This window comes from Antedon mediterranea, chromosome 3 (assembly GCF_964355755.1).
Source record: "Antedon mediterranea chromosome 3, ecAntMedi1.1, whole genome shotgun sequence".
In the NCBI taxonomy this organism is placed as follows: Eukaryota; Metazoa; Echinodermata; class Crinoidea; order Comatulida; family Antedonidae; genus Antedon; species Antedon mediterranea.
In genome coordinates this window covers 17,252,734-17,266,511 of record NC_092672.1, presented here as the reverse complement: position 1 = coordinate 17,266,511, position 13,778 = coordinate 17,252,734, and positions in this window count along the sequence as shown.

Sequence of the window (13,778 nt, the reverse complement as noted above, 5' to 3'; positions counted from 1 at the left end):
TGTCAGGCCTAAACAAGTGGACATTTTTTAAAATCAAAAACAAAGTTGCATGGCATTATTTTTCATTGATTGATCATTCATTTCATATAAATAGACTATTATCAGCTCTTCAGTCATCTACTGGTTTGTGGCGTAACGGGTAATGCTAAGGTTTGAGTGCTCTGAGTAGTGGGTCGAACCTTTAGAGATATTTTTTTTAATTTTTTTTTTAAATTGAAAATAAATATGGTTTTTTGAAAGTGAGATATTTTGAGGGTTGTAAATGTCAGGCCTAAACAAGTGGACATTTCATGTCAGGCCTAAACAAATGAACCTTTTTTTAAAATCAGAAACAAAGTTGCATGGCATTATTTTTCATTGATTTATTATTTATTTCATATAAATAGACTATTATCAGCTCTTCAGTTATCTACTGGTTTGTGGCGTAACGGGTAATTCTCAGGTTTGAGTGCTCTCAGTAGCGGGTTCCAACCTCTAGGTATATTGCTTTTTTTTCTTATTGAAAATAAATATTTTTTTTGAAAATGAGATATTTTTTAGGGTTGTGAATGTCAGGCCTAAACAAATGGATCTTTTTTAAAATCAGAAACAAAGTTGCATGGCATTATTTTTCATTGATTGATCATTCATTTCATATAAATAGACTATTATCAGCTCTTCAGTCATCTACTGGTTTGTGGCGTAACGGGTAATGCTCAGGTTTGAGAGCTCTGAGTAGTGGGTCGAACCTTTAGGGATATTTCTTTTCTTTTTTTTGTTAATTGAAAATAAATATTTTTTTTGAAAATGAGATATTTTGAGGGTTGTAAATGTCGGGCCTAAACAAATGAACCTTTTTTTAAAATCAGAAACAAAGTTGCATGGCATTATTTTTCATTGATTTATTATTTATTTCATATAAATAGAGTATTATCAGCTCTTCAGTCATCTACTGGTTTGTGGCGTAACGGGTAATGCTCAAGTTTGAATGCTTTCACTAGTGGGTTCGAACCTCTACGGATTTTTCGTTTCTTTTTTTTTTTTATTGAAAATAATATAGTTTTTGAAAGTGAGATATTTTGAGGGTTGTAGATGTCAGGCCCAAACAAGTGAACCCTTTTTAAAATCAGAAACAAAGTTGCATGGCATTATTTTTCATTGATTGATCATTAATTTCATATAAATAGACTATTATCAGATCTTCAGTTATCTACTGGTTTGTGGCGTAACGGGTAATACCCAGGTTTGAGTTCTCTCAGTAGCGGGTTCCAACCTGTAAGGATATTTTTTTTTATTTGAAAATAATATTGTTTTTGAAAGTGAGATATTTTGAGGCTTGTAAATGTAAGGCCTAAACAAATGGATCTTTTTTAGAATCAGAAACAAAGTTGCATGGCATTATTTTTCATTGATTGATCATTCATTTCATATAAATAAACTATTATCAGCTCTTCAGTCATCTACTAGTTTGTGGCGTAACGGGTAATGCTCAGGTTTGAGTGCTCTGAGTAGTGGGTCGAACCTCTAGGGATATTTTTTTTTCTTTTTTTTTAAATTGAAAAAAAATATGTTTTTTTAAAAGTGAGATATTTTGAGGTTTGTAAATGTCAGGCATAAACAAGTGGACATTTTTTAAAATCAGAAACAAAGTTGCATGGCATTATTTTTTTTTATTGATTGATCATTCATTCATAGACTATAATAATGCTCAAGTTTGAGTGCTCGCAGTAGTGGGTTCGTACCTCTAGGGATATTTCTTTTCTTTTTTTTTTAATTGAAAATAAATATTTTTTTTCAAAGTGAGATATTTTGAGGGTTGTAAATGTCAGACCTAAACCAATGGATCTTTTTTTAAATCAGAAACAAAGTTGCATGGCATTATTTTTCATTGATTTATTATTTATTTCATATAAATAGACTATTATCAGCTCTTCAGTTATCTACTGGTTTGTGGCGTAACGGGTAATTCCCAGGTTTGAGTGCTCTCAGTAGCGGGTTCCAACCTCTAGGTATATTGCTTTTTTTTCTCTTATTGAAAATAAATATTTTTTTTGAAAATGAGATATTTTTTAGGGTTGTGAATGTCAGGCCTAAACAAATGGATCTTTTTTAAAATCAGAAACAAAGTTGCATGGCATTATTTTTCATTGATTGATCATTCATTTCATATAAATAGACTATTATCAGCTCTTCAGTCATCTACTGGTTTGTGGCGTAACGGGTAATGCTCAGGTTTGAGTGCTCTGAGTAGTGGGTCGAACCTTTAGGGATATTTTTTTTATTTTTTTTTAAATTTGAAAATAAATATGGTTTTTTAAAAGTGAGATATTTTGAGGGTTGTAAATGTCAGGCCTAAACAAGTGGACATTTTTTAAAATCAAAAACAAAGTTGCATGGCATTATTTTTCATTGATTGATCATTCATTTCATATAAATAGACTATTATCAGCTCTTCAGTCATCTACTGGTTTGTGGCGTAACGGGTAATGCTAAGGTTTGAGTGCTCTGAGTAGTGGGTCGAACCTTTAGAGATATTTTTTTTAAATTTTTTTTTTAAATTGAAAATAAATATGGTTTTTTGAAAGTGAGATATTTTGAGGGTTGTAAATGTCAGGCCTAAACAAGTGGACATTTCATGTCAGGCCTAAACAAATGAACCTTTTTTTAAAATCAGAAACAAAGTTGCATGGCATTATTTTTCATTGATTTATTATTTATTTCATATAAATAGACTATTATCAGCTCTTCAGTTATCTACTGGTTTGTGGCGTAACGGGTAATTCCCAGGTTTGAGTGCTCTCAGTAGCGGGTTCCAACCTCTAGGTATATTGCTTTTTTTTCTTATTGAAAATAAATATTTTTTTTGAAAATGAGATATTTTTTAGGGTTGTGAATGTCAGGCCTAAACAAATGGATCTTTTTTAAAATCAGAAACAAAGTTGCATGGCATTATTTTTCATTGATTGATCATTCATTTCATATAAATAGACTATTATCAGCTCTTCAGTCATCTACTGGTTTGTGGCGTAACGGGTAATGCTCAGGTTTGAGTGCTCTGAGTAGTGGGTCGAACCTGCAGGGATATTTTTTTTTCTTTTTTTTTTAATTTGAAAATAAATATGTTTTTTTAAAAGTGAGATATTTTGAGAGTTGTAAATGTCAGGCCTAAACAAGTGGACATTTTTTTAAATCAGAAACAAAGTTGCATGGCATTATTTTTCATTGATTGATCATTCATTTCATATAAATAGACTATTATCAGCTACTCAGTCATCTACTGGTTTGTGGCGTAACGGATAATGATCAAGTTTGAGTGCTCGCAGTAGTGGGTTCGAACCTCTAGGGATATTTCTTTTCTTTTTTTTTTTGAAAGTGAGATATTTTGAGGGTTGTAAATGTCAGGCCTAAACAAATGAACCTTTTTTTAAAATCAGAAACAAAGTTGCATGGCATTATTTTTCATTGATTTATTATTTATTTCATATAAATAGAGTATTATCAGCTCTTCAGTCATCTACTGGTTTGTGGCGTAACGGGTAATGCTCAAGTCTGAGTGCTTTCACTAGTGGGTTTGAACCTCTAGGGATATTTTGTTTCTTTTTTTTTATTGAAAATATTATTTTTGAAAGTGAGATATTTGGAGGGTTGTAAATGTCAGGTCTAAACAAGTGAACCTTTTTTAAAATCAGAAACAAATTTGCATGGCATTATTTTTCATTGATTGATCATTAATTTCATATAAATATACTATTATCAGATCTTCAGGTATCTACTGGTTTGTGGCGTAACGGGTAATACCCATGTTTGAGTTCTCTCAGTAGCAGGTTCCAACCTGTAAGGATATTTTTTTTTATTTGAAAATAAATATTGTTTTTGAAAGTGAGATATTTTGGGGGTTGTAAATGTCAGGCCTAAACAATTGAACATTTTTTTCAATCAGAAACAAAGTTGCATGGCATTATTTTTCATTGATTGATCATTCATTTCATATAAATAGAGTATAATCAGCTACTCAGTCATCTACTGGTTTGAGGCGTATCGGGTAATGCTCAAGTTTGAGTGCTCGCAGTAGTGGTTTCGAACCTCTAGGGATATTTCTTTTCTTTTTTTTTTAATTGAAAATAAATATTTTTTTTGAAAGTGAGATATTTTGAGGGTTGTAAATGTCAGGCCTAAACAAATGAACCTTTTTTAGAATCAGAAACAAAGTTGCATGGCATTATTTTTCATTGATTAATCATTCATTTCATATAAATAAACTATTATGAGCTCTTCAGTCATCTACTGGTTTGTGGCGTAACGGGTAATGCTCAGGTTTGAGTGCTCTGAGTAGTGGGTCGAACCTCTAGGGATATTTTTTTTCTTTTTTTTTTGAATTGAAAATAAATATGGTTTTTTAAAAGTGAGATATTTTGAGGGTTGTAAATGTCAGGCCTGAACAAGTGGAATTTTTTTTAAATCAGAAACAAAGTTGCATGGCATTATTTTTCATTGATTGATCATTCATTTCATATAAATAGACTATTATCAGCTATTCAGTCATCTACTGGTTTGTGGCGTAACGGATAATGCTCAAGTTTGAGTGCTCGCAGTAGTGTGTTCGAACCTCTAGGGATATTTCTTTTCTTTTTTTTTTAATTGAAAATAAATATTTTTTTTGAAAGTGAGATATTTTGAGGGTTTTAAATGTCAGGCCTAAACAAATGAAACTTTTTTAAAAATCAGAAACAAAGTTGCATGGCATTATTTTTCATTGATTGATCATTAATTTCATATAAATAGACTATTATCAGCTCTTCAGTTATCTACTGGTTTGTGGCGTGTAACGGGTAATACCCAGGTTTGAGTGCTCTCAGTAGCGGGTTCCAACCTCTAGGGATATTGCTTTTTTTTGCTTATTGAAAATAAATATTTTTTTTGAAAATGAGATATTTTTTAGGGTTGTGAATGCCAGGCCTAAACAAATGGATCTTTTTTAGAATCAGAATCAAAGTTGCATGGCATTATTATTGGGGCAGAGCTAATAATGAAAATAGAGCCCAGAATTGCACTTATACTTATACTTATTACCATACATAATCACCTATGATATTTATGATATTTGTTCAAAATTCAACTATCCAGATGCGAATTCAAAAGTTTAGGTAGAGTTTTCTACTTTAAAAACTTGACTTCGTATATGCCTAAGGCCCAGCCCGGCGGCGGAATTAGTCTAAGTTTCGAAATCAGTCTGGAAATCGGCATCTTTGCAAATGTTCTATATTTGATCTATTTCACTCTCCATTAACCCCATACAAAAATCATCGGAGACAAATTATCTGTTCAAAACATGTTTATTCTGGGACGGTGCGGCCATACACACCAACTACCATCCATAAATGTTTATTCATAACATATTACAATACAATATCTTGCATGAATCGGACATTTCGCTACCAATGTAGCAACATTGATTAACAAAATCAAAATTCAACAGTGTGGCGTGTTGACCGCGAATTACTAACAATACCATCTTTCCCACTAAAGTGAGATATTTTGAGGGTTGTAAATGTCAGGCCTAAACAATTGGACCTTTTTTAAAATCAGAAACAAAGTTGCGTGACATTATTTTTCATTGATTGATTGATCATTCATTTCATATAAATAGACTATTATCAGCTCCTCAGTCATCTACTGGCTTGTGGCGTAACGGATAATGCTCAGGTTTGAGTGCTCTCAGTAGTGGCTTCGAACCTCTAGGGATTTTTTTTTTAATTGAAAATAAATATTGTTTTGAAAGTGAGATATTTTGAGGGTTGTAAATATCAGGCCTAAACAAGTGGACTTTTTTAAAAATCAGAAACAAAGTTGCATGGCATTATTTTTCATTGATTTATTATTTATTTCATATAAATAGACTATTATCAGCTCTTCAGTTATCTACTGGTTTGTGGCGTAACGGGTAATTTCAAGGTTTGAGTGCTCTCAGTAGCGGGTTCCAACCTCTAGGTATATTGCTTTTTTTTCTCTTATTGAAAATAAATATTTTTTTTGAAAATGAGATATTTTTTAGGGTTGTGAATGTCAGGCCTAAACAAATGGATCTTTTTTAAAATCAGAAACAAAGTTGCATGGCATTATTTTTCATTGATTGATCATTCATTTCATATAAATAGACTATTATCAGCTCTTCAGTCATCTACTGGTTTGTGGCGTAACGGGTAATTCTCAGGTTTGAGTGCTCTGAGTAGTGGGTCGAACCTTTAGGGATATTTTTTTTAATTTTTTTTTAAATTTGAAAATAAATATGGTTTTTTAAAAGTGAGATATTTTGAGGGTTGTAAATGTCAGGCCTAAACAAGTGGACATTTTTTAAAATCAAAAACAAAGTTGCATGGCATTATTTTTCATTGATTGATCATTCATTTCATATAAATAGACTATTATCAGCTCTTCAGTCATCTACTGGTTTGTGGCGTAACGGGTAATGCTAAGGTTTGAGTGCTCTGAGTAGTGGGTCGAACCTTTAGAGATATTCTTTTTAATTTTTTTTTTAAATTGAAAATAAATATGGTTTTTTGAAAGTGAGATATTTTGAGGGTTATAAATGTCAGGCCTAAACAAGTGGACATTTCATGTCAGGCCTAAACAAATGAACCTTTTTTTAAAATCAGAAACAAAGTTGCAGGGCATTATTTTTCATTGATTTATTATTTATTTCATATAAATAGACTATTATCAGCTCTTCAGTTATCTACTGGTTTGTGGCGTAACGGGTAATTCCCAGGTTTGAGTGCTCTCAGTAGCGGGTTCCAACCTCTAGGTATATTGCTTTTTTTTTCTTATTGAAAATAAATATTTTTTTTGAAAATGAGATATTTTTTAGGGTTGTGAATGTCAGGCCTAAACAAATGGATCTTTTTTAAAATCAGAAACAAAGTTGCATGGCATTATTTTTCATTGATTGATCATTCATTTCATATAAATAGACTATTATCAGCTCTTCAGTCATCTACTGGTTTGTGGCGTAACGGGTAATGCTCAGGTTTGAGTGCTCTGAGTAGTGGGTCGAACCTTTAGGGATATTTTTTTTTATTTTTTTTAAAAATTGAAAATAAATATGGTTTTTTAAAAGTGAGATATTTTGAGGGTTGTAAATGTCAGGCCTAAACAAGTGGACATTTTTAAAAATCAGAAACAAAGTTGCATGGCATTATTTTTCATTGATTGATCATTCATTTCTTATAAATAGACTATTATCAGCTCTTCAGTCATCTACTGGTTTGTGGCGTAACGGGTAATGCTCAAGTTTGAGTGCTCTGAGTAGTGGGTCGAACCTTTAGAGATATTTTTTTAAATTTTTTTTTTAAATTGAAAATAAATATGGTTTTTTGAAAGTGAGATATTTTGAGGGTTGTAAATGTCAGGCCTAAACAAGTGGACATTTTTTAAAATCAGAAACAAAGTTGCATGGCATTATTTTTCATTGATTGATCATTCATTTCATATAAATAGACTATTATCAGCTACTCAGTGATCTACTGGTTTGTGGCGTAACGGATAATGCTCAAGTTTGAGTGCTCGTAGTAGTGGGTTCGAACCTCTAGGGATATTTCTTTTCTTTTTTTTTGTTAATTGAAAATAAATATTTTTTTTGAAAATGAGATATTTTGAGAGTTGTAAATGTCAGGCCTAAACAAATGAACCTTTTTTTAAAATCAGAAACAAAGTTGCATGGCATTATTTTTCATTGATTTATTATTTATTTCATATAAATAGAGTATTATCAGCTCTTCAGTCATCTACTGGTTTGTGGCGTAACGGGTAATGCTCAAGTTTGAATGCTTTCACTAGTGGGTTCGAACCTCTACGGATTTTTCGTTTTTTTTTTTTTTATTGAAAATAATATAGTTTTTGAAAGTGAGATATTTTGAGGGTTGTAGATGTCAGGCCCAAACAAGTGAACCCTTTTTAAAATCAGAAACAAAGTTGCATGGCATTATTTTTCATTGATTGATCATTAATTTCATATAAATAGACTATTATCAGATCTTCAGTTATCTACTGGTTTGTGGCGTAACGGGTAATACCCAGGTTTGAGTTCTCTCAGTAGCGGGTTTCCAACCTGTAAGGATATTTTTTTTTATTTGAAAATAATATTGTTTTTGAAAGTGAGATATTTTGAGGCTTGTAAATGTAAGGCCTAAACAAATGGATCTTTTTTAGAATCAGAAACAAAGTTGCATGGCATTATTTTTCATTGATTGATCATTCATTTCATATAAATAAACTATTATCAGCTCTTCAGTCATCTACTAGTTTGTGGCGTAACGGGTAATGCTCAGGTTTGAGTGCTCTGAGTAGTGGGTCGAACCTCTAGGGATATTTTTTTTTCTTTTTTTTAAAATTGAAAATAAATATGTTTTTTTAAAAGTGAGATATTTTGAGGGTTGTAAATGTCAGGCATGAACAAGTGGACTTTTTTTAAAATCAGAAACAAAGTTGCATGGCATTATTTTTCATTGATTGATCATTCATTTCATATAAATAGACTATTATCAGCTACTCAGTGATCTACTGGTTTGTGGCGTAACGGATAATGATCAAGTTTGAGTGCTCGCAGTAGTGGGTTCGAACCTCTAGGGATATTTCTTTTCTTTTTTTTTTGAAAGTGAGATATTTTGAGGGTTGTAAATGTCAGGCCTAAACAAATGAACCTTTTTTTAAAATCAGAAACAAAGTTGCATGGCATTATTTTTCATTGATTTATTATTTATTTCATATAAATAGAGTATTATCAGCTCTTCAGTCATCTACTGGTTTGTGGCGTAACGGGTAATGCTCAAGTCTGAGTGCTTTCACTAGTGGGTTTGAACCTCTAGGGATATTTTGTTTCTTTTTTTTTTATTGAAAATAATATTGTTTTTGAAAGTGAGATATTTTGAGGGTTGTAAATGTCAGGCCTAAACAAGTGAACCTTTTTTAAAATCAGAAACAAATTTGCATGGCATTATTTTTCATTGATTGATCATTAATTTCATATAAATATACTATTATCAGATCTTCAGTTATCTACTGGTTTGTGGCGTAACGGGTAATACCCATGTTTGAGTTCTCTCAGTAGCGGGTTCCAACCTGTAAGGATATTTTTTTTTATTTGAAAATAAATATTGTTTTTGAAAGTGAGATATTTTGAGGGTTGTAAATGTCAGGCCTAAACAAGTGAACATTTTTTTCAATCAGAAACAAAGTTGCATGGCATTATTTTTCATTGATTGATCATTCATTTCATATAAATAGAGTATAATCAGCTACTCAGTCATCTACTGGTTTGAGGCGTAACGGGTAATGCTCAAGTTTGAGTGCTCGCAGTAGTGGTTTCGAACCTCTAGGGATATTTCTTTTCTTTTTTTTTTAATTGAAAATAAATATTTTTTTTGAAAGTGAGATATTTTGAGGGTTGTAAATGTCAGGCCTAAACAAATGAACTTTTTTTAGAATCAGAAACAAAGTTGCATGGCATTATTTTTCATTGATTAATCATTCATTTCATATAAATAAACTATTATGAGCTTTTCAGTCATCTACTGGTTTGTGGCGTAACGGGTAATGCTCAGGTTTGAGTGCTCTGAGTAGTGGGTCGAACCTCTAGGGATATTTTTTTTTTTTTTTTTTTAAATTGAAAATAAATATGGTTTTTTAAAAGTGAGATATTTTGAGGGTTGTAAATGTCAGGCCTGAACAAGTGGAAATTTTTTAAAATCAGAAACAAAGTTACATGGCATTATTTTTCATTGATTGATCATTCATTTCATATTAATAGACTATTATCAGCTATTCAGTCATCTACTGGTTTGTGGCGTAACGGATAATGCTCAAGTTTGAGTGCTCGCAGTAGTGTGTTCGAACCTCTAGGGATATTTCTTTTCTTTTTTTTTAATTGAAAATAAATATTTTTTTTGAAAGTGAGATATTTTGAGGGTTTTAAATGTCAGGCCTAAACAAATGAAACTTTTTTTAAAATCAGAAACAAAGTTGCATGGCATTATTTTTCATTGATTGATCATTAATTTCATATAAATAGACTATTATCAGCTCTTCAGTTATCTACTGGTTTGTGGCGTGTAACGGGTAATACCCAGGTTTGAGTGCTCTCAGTAGCGGGTTCCAACCTCTAGGGATATTGCTTTTTTTTGCTTATTGAAAATAAATATTTTTTTTGAAAATGAGATATTTTTTAGGGTTGTGAATTTCCAGGCCTAAACAAATGGATCTTTTTTAGAATCAGAATCAAAGTTGCATGGCATTATTATTGGGGCAGAGCTAATAATGAAAATAGAGCCCAGAATTGCACTTATACTTATACTTATTACCATACATAATCACCTATGATATTTATGATATTTGTTCAAAATTCAACTATCCAGATGCGAATTCAAAAGTTTAGGTAGAGTTTTCTACTTTAAAAACTCGACTTCGTATATGCCTAAGGCCCAGCCCGGCGGCGGAATTAGTCTAAGTTTCGAAATCAGTCTGGAAATCGGCATCTTTGCAAATGTTCTATATTTGATCTATTTCACTCTCCATTAACCCCATACAAAAATCATCGGAGACAAACTATCTGTTCAAAACATGTTTATTCTGGGACGGTGCGGCGATACACACCAACTACCATCCATAAATGTTTATTCATAACATATTACAATACAATATCTTGCATGAATCGGACATTTCGCTACCAATGTAGCAACATTGATTAACAAAATCAAAATTCAACAGTGTGGCGTGTTGACCGCGAATTACTGACAATACCATCTTTCCCACTAAAGTGAGATATTTTGAGGGTTGTAAATGTCAGGCCTAAACAAGTGGACCTTTTTTAAAATCAGAAACAAAGTTGCGTGACATTATTTTTCATTGATTGATTGATCATTCATTTTATATAAATAGACTATTATCAGCTCCTCAGTCATCTACTGGCTTGTGGCGTAACGGATAATGCTCAGGTTTGAGTTCTCTCAGTAGTGGGTTCGAACCTCTAGGGATTTTTTTTTTAATTGAAAATAAATATTGTTTTTGAAAGTGAGATATTTTGAGGGTTGTAAATATCAGGCCTAAACAAGTGGACTTTTTTTAAAATCAGAAACAAAGTTGCATGGCATTATTTTTCATTGATTTATTATTTATTTCATATAAATAGACTATTATCAGCTCTTCAGTTATCTACTGGTTTGTGGCGTAACGGGTAATTCCCAGGTTTGAGTGCTCTCAGTAGCGGGTTCCAACCTCTAGGTATATTGCTTTTTTTTCTCTTATTGAAAATAAATATTTTTTTTGAAAATGAGATATTTTTTAGGGTTGTGAATGTCAGGCCTAAACAAATGGATCTTTTTTAAAATCAGAAACAAAGTTGCATGGCATTATTTTTCATTGATTGATCATTCATTTCATATAAATAGACTATTATCAGCTCTTCAGTCATCTACAGGTTTGTGGCGTAACGGGTAATGCTCAGGTTTGAGTGCTCTGAGTAGTGGGTCGAACCTTTAGGGATATTTTTTTTTATTTTTTTTTAAATTTGAAAATAAATATGGTTTTTTAAAAGTGAGATATTTTGAGGGTTCTAAATGTCAGGCCTAAACAAGTGGACATTTTTTAAAATCAAAAACAAAGTTGCATGGCATTATTTTTCATTGATTGATCATTCATCTATATATAAATTTACGTAAGGGCAAAATTCGGTAAATCGCGCCTTACTTCTAGAATTTTCACTCGATGGTATGTAAAGTTGGTTCGTACTTTCGGTACTGATTTTAACCGCCTGATGTAACCCTGTTTACTAGTTAAATTGAGTTAGATAATTAGTTATTGACGATTAAAACGAATTTAGGTTCAAAGATTTGCCCCAAATAGGGGTGTTTTCCGATCGTGGTATACACTGTCTAATGGATGTCCATCTTGAAAAATACCCGCCAAAAAAATGCGAGGAGGCTTCGCATTTTTCTATCTCCTCCTACGATAATTGTTTTTAATAGCTGAAAACCGGTTGAACAGCTAGAGTACACCATCATAATGTTGAAGACAGGCCGATTTTCTTTAAAAAATACTATTTTGATAGATTTAATATACGATTATACAAATGTATTGATTTGCGATGAATGGAACATCCCAATCTCTCAGTCTGCCAGAGTTTGGTTTAACACAAGTACTGTAGGTAAATTTATGAGCCCTTGGTTTAACACATATGGTAGGTAAATATATGGGCCCTTTGAGAATAAACTTGCAATACTTTGACAATACTGTAAATACCTATTAACTATTTTTCATTTGAATCGAACATTTCTTACTGTGAATGTTCGTACTGTTAGATGTAATATAAAAATATATACAAATAAACTTTATTACTGAGACTGTGGATAGGCTCTACTGTTAGATATACAAATAAACTTTATACTGACAGTTCCTTCTCAACGTTTGTATTAATTAATAATTACCAAAAATATAAACGTCGTAGTGGTGTATCGTGACATGTACTTTAATATTTCAATCGATTATGACAGTGACAGTTTTAACAAAGTATTAAATCGCAAATGTTTTAGGCCTACTGTATTTAGAGGTATATTATTTATAGGCCTATAAAACATGAACAAAATATTTCGTTACTCAGTGGATAAAGAATATATTTAAAAATTGTTCCTCTTTGTACCTATCCGCTTTCCCATCCCTCAACCCTAATGTTACATAGCGAGGAGGCTTCGCATTTTCCTATCTCCTCCTACGATAATTGTTTTTAATAGCTGAAAACCGGTTGAACAGCTAGAGTACACCATCATAATGTTGAAGACAGGCCGATTTTCTTTTAAAAATACTATTTTGATAGATTGCTAGAGTACACCATCATAATGTTGAAGACAGGCCGATTTTCTTTAAAAAATACTATTTTGATAGATTTAATATACGATTATACAAATGTATTGATTTGCGATGAATGGAACATCCAGTTTGGTTTAACACAAGTACTGTAGGTAAATTTATGAGCCCTTGGTTTAACACATACGGTAGGTAAATATATGGGCCCTTTGAGAATAAACTTGCAATAGGTTCGGAAAATGTTAAAAAACCAATTTCTATTATTTGAATCGGTAAACAGTTTCCATTTATTATACATTGGTAATGAAACATGAAATATTCCTATTTATGTCCCTCGAGGTTCATTACAATTTATATTTAGTAGTCCCACGGACTTCATCTTAGCCACTCCCCCGAGTGCTAAGGCCAAATTTATGATACCCTACTTTCTATGTAAGTTTAGTTACAGTTAGTTCTTGACGATAATACAACGAATTTAGGTTACACCCTTCGGCCGCGAAAACGTTTCTGTACAAATATGATACCGATTGGCTTTATTTCATTCAACAGCGACCATAATCTCGCCAATTACAGGATAGATAAACTATTTTATTATTGATGTGCTTATAAATTAAGACTCATGTAAACAGCTTGATTACATCATTTTACAGACAAACGAAACTTTTTTAAACCTACTGTTTCAATAACTGAGTATAATACTGTATACGTTTTCATAAGTAAGTGCATATACATTTTCGTGTTTTCATTGACGAGATTGTAATAGTAACTTCAGTAACTATTACAGTACTTATTTATTATACGACACAAGACAATTGTATCTGACAGGTACGTACATTATTCTAAAAAATAAGTCTAGATAGATCCCTTAGGCGTCATAAATCACAGGCCAACAAATCAGTACTCATGACAGAAATTCGACCCAGTTTGGTTCACACAAATGTTTACAGGAA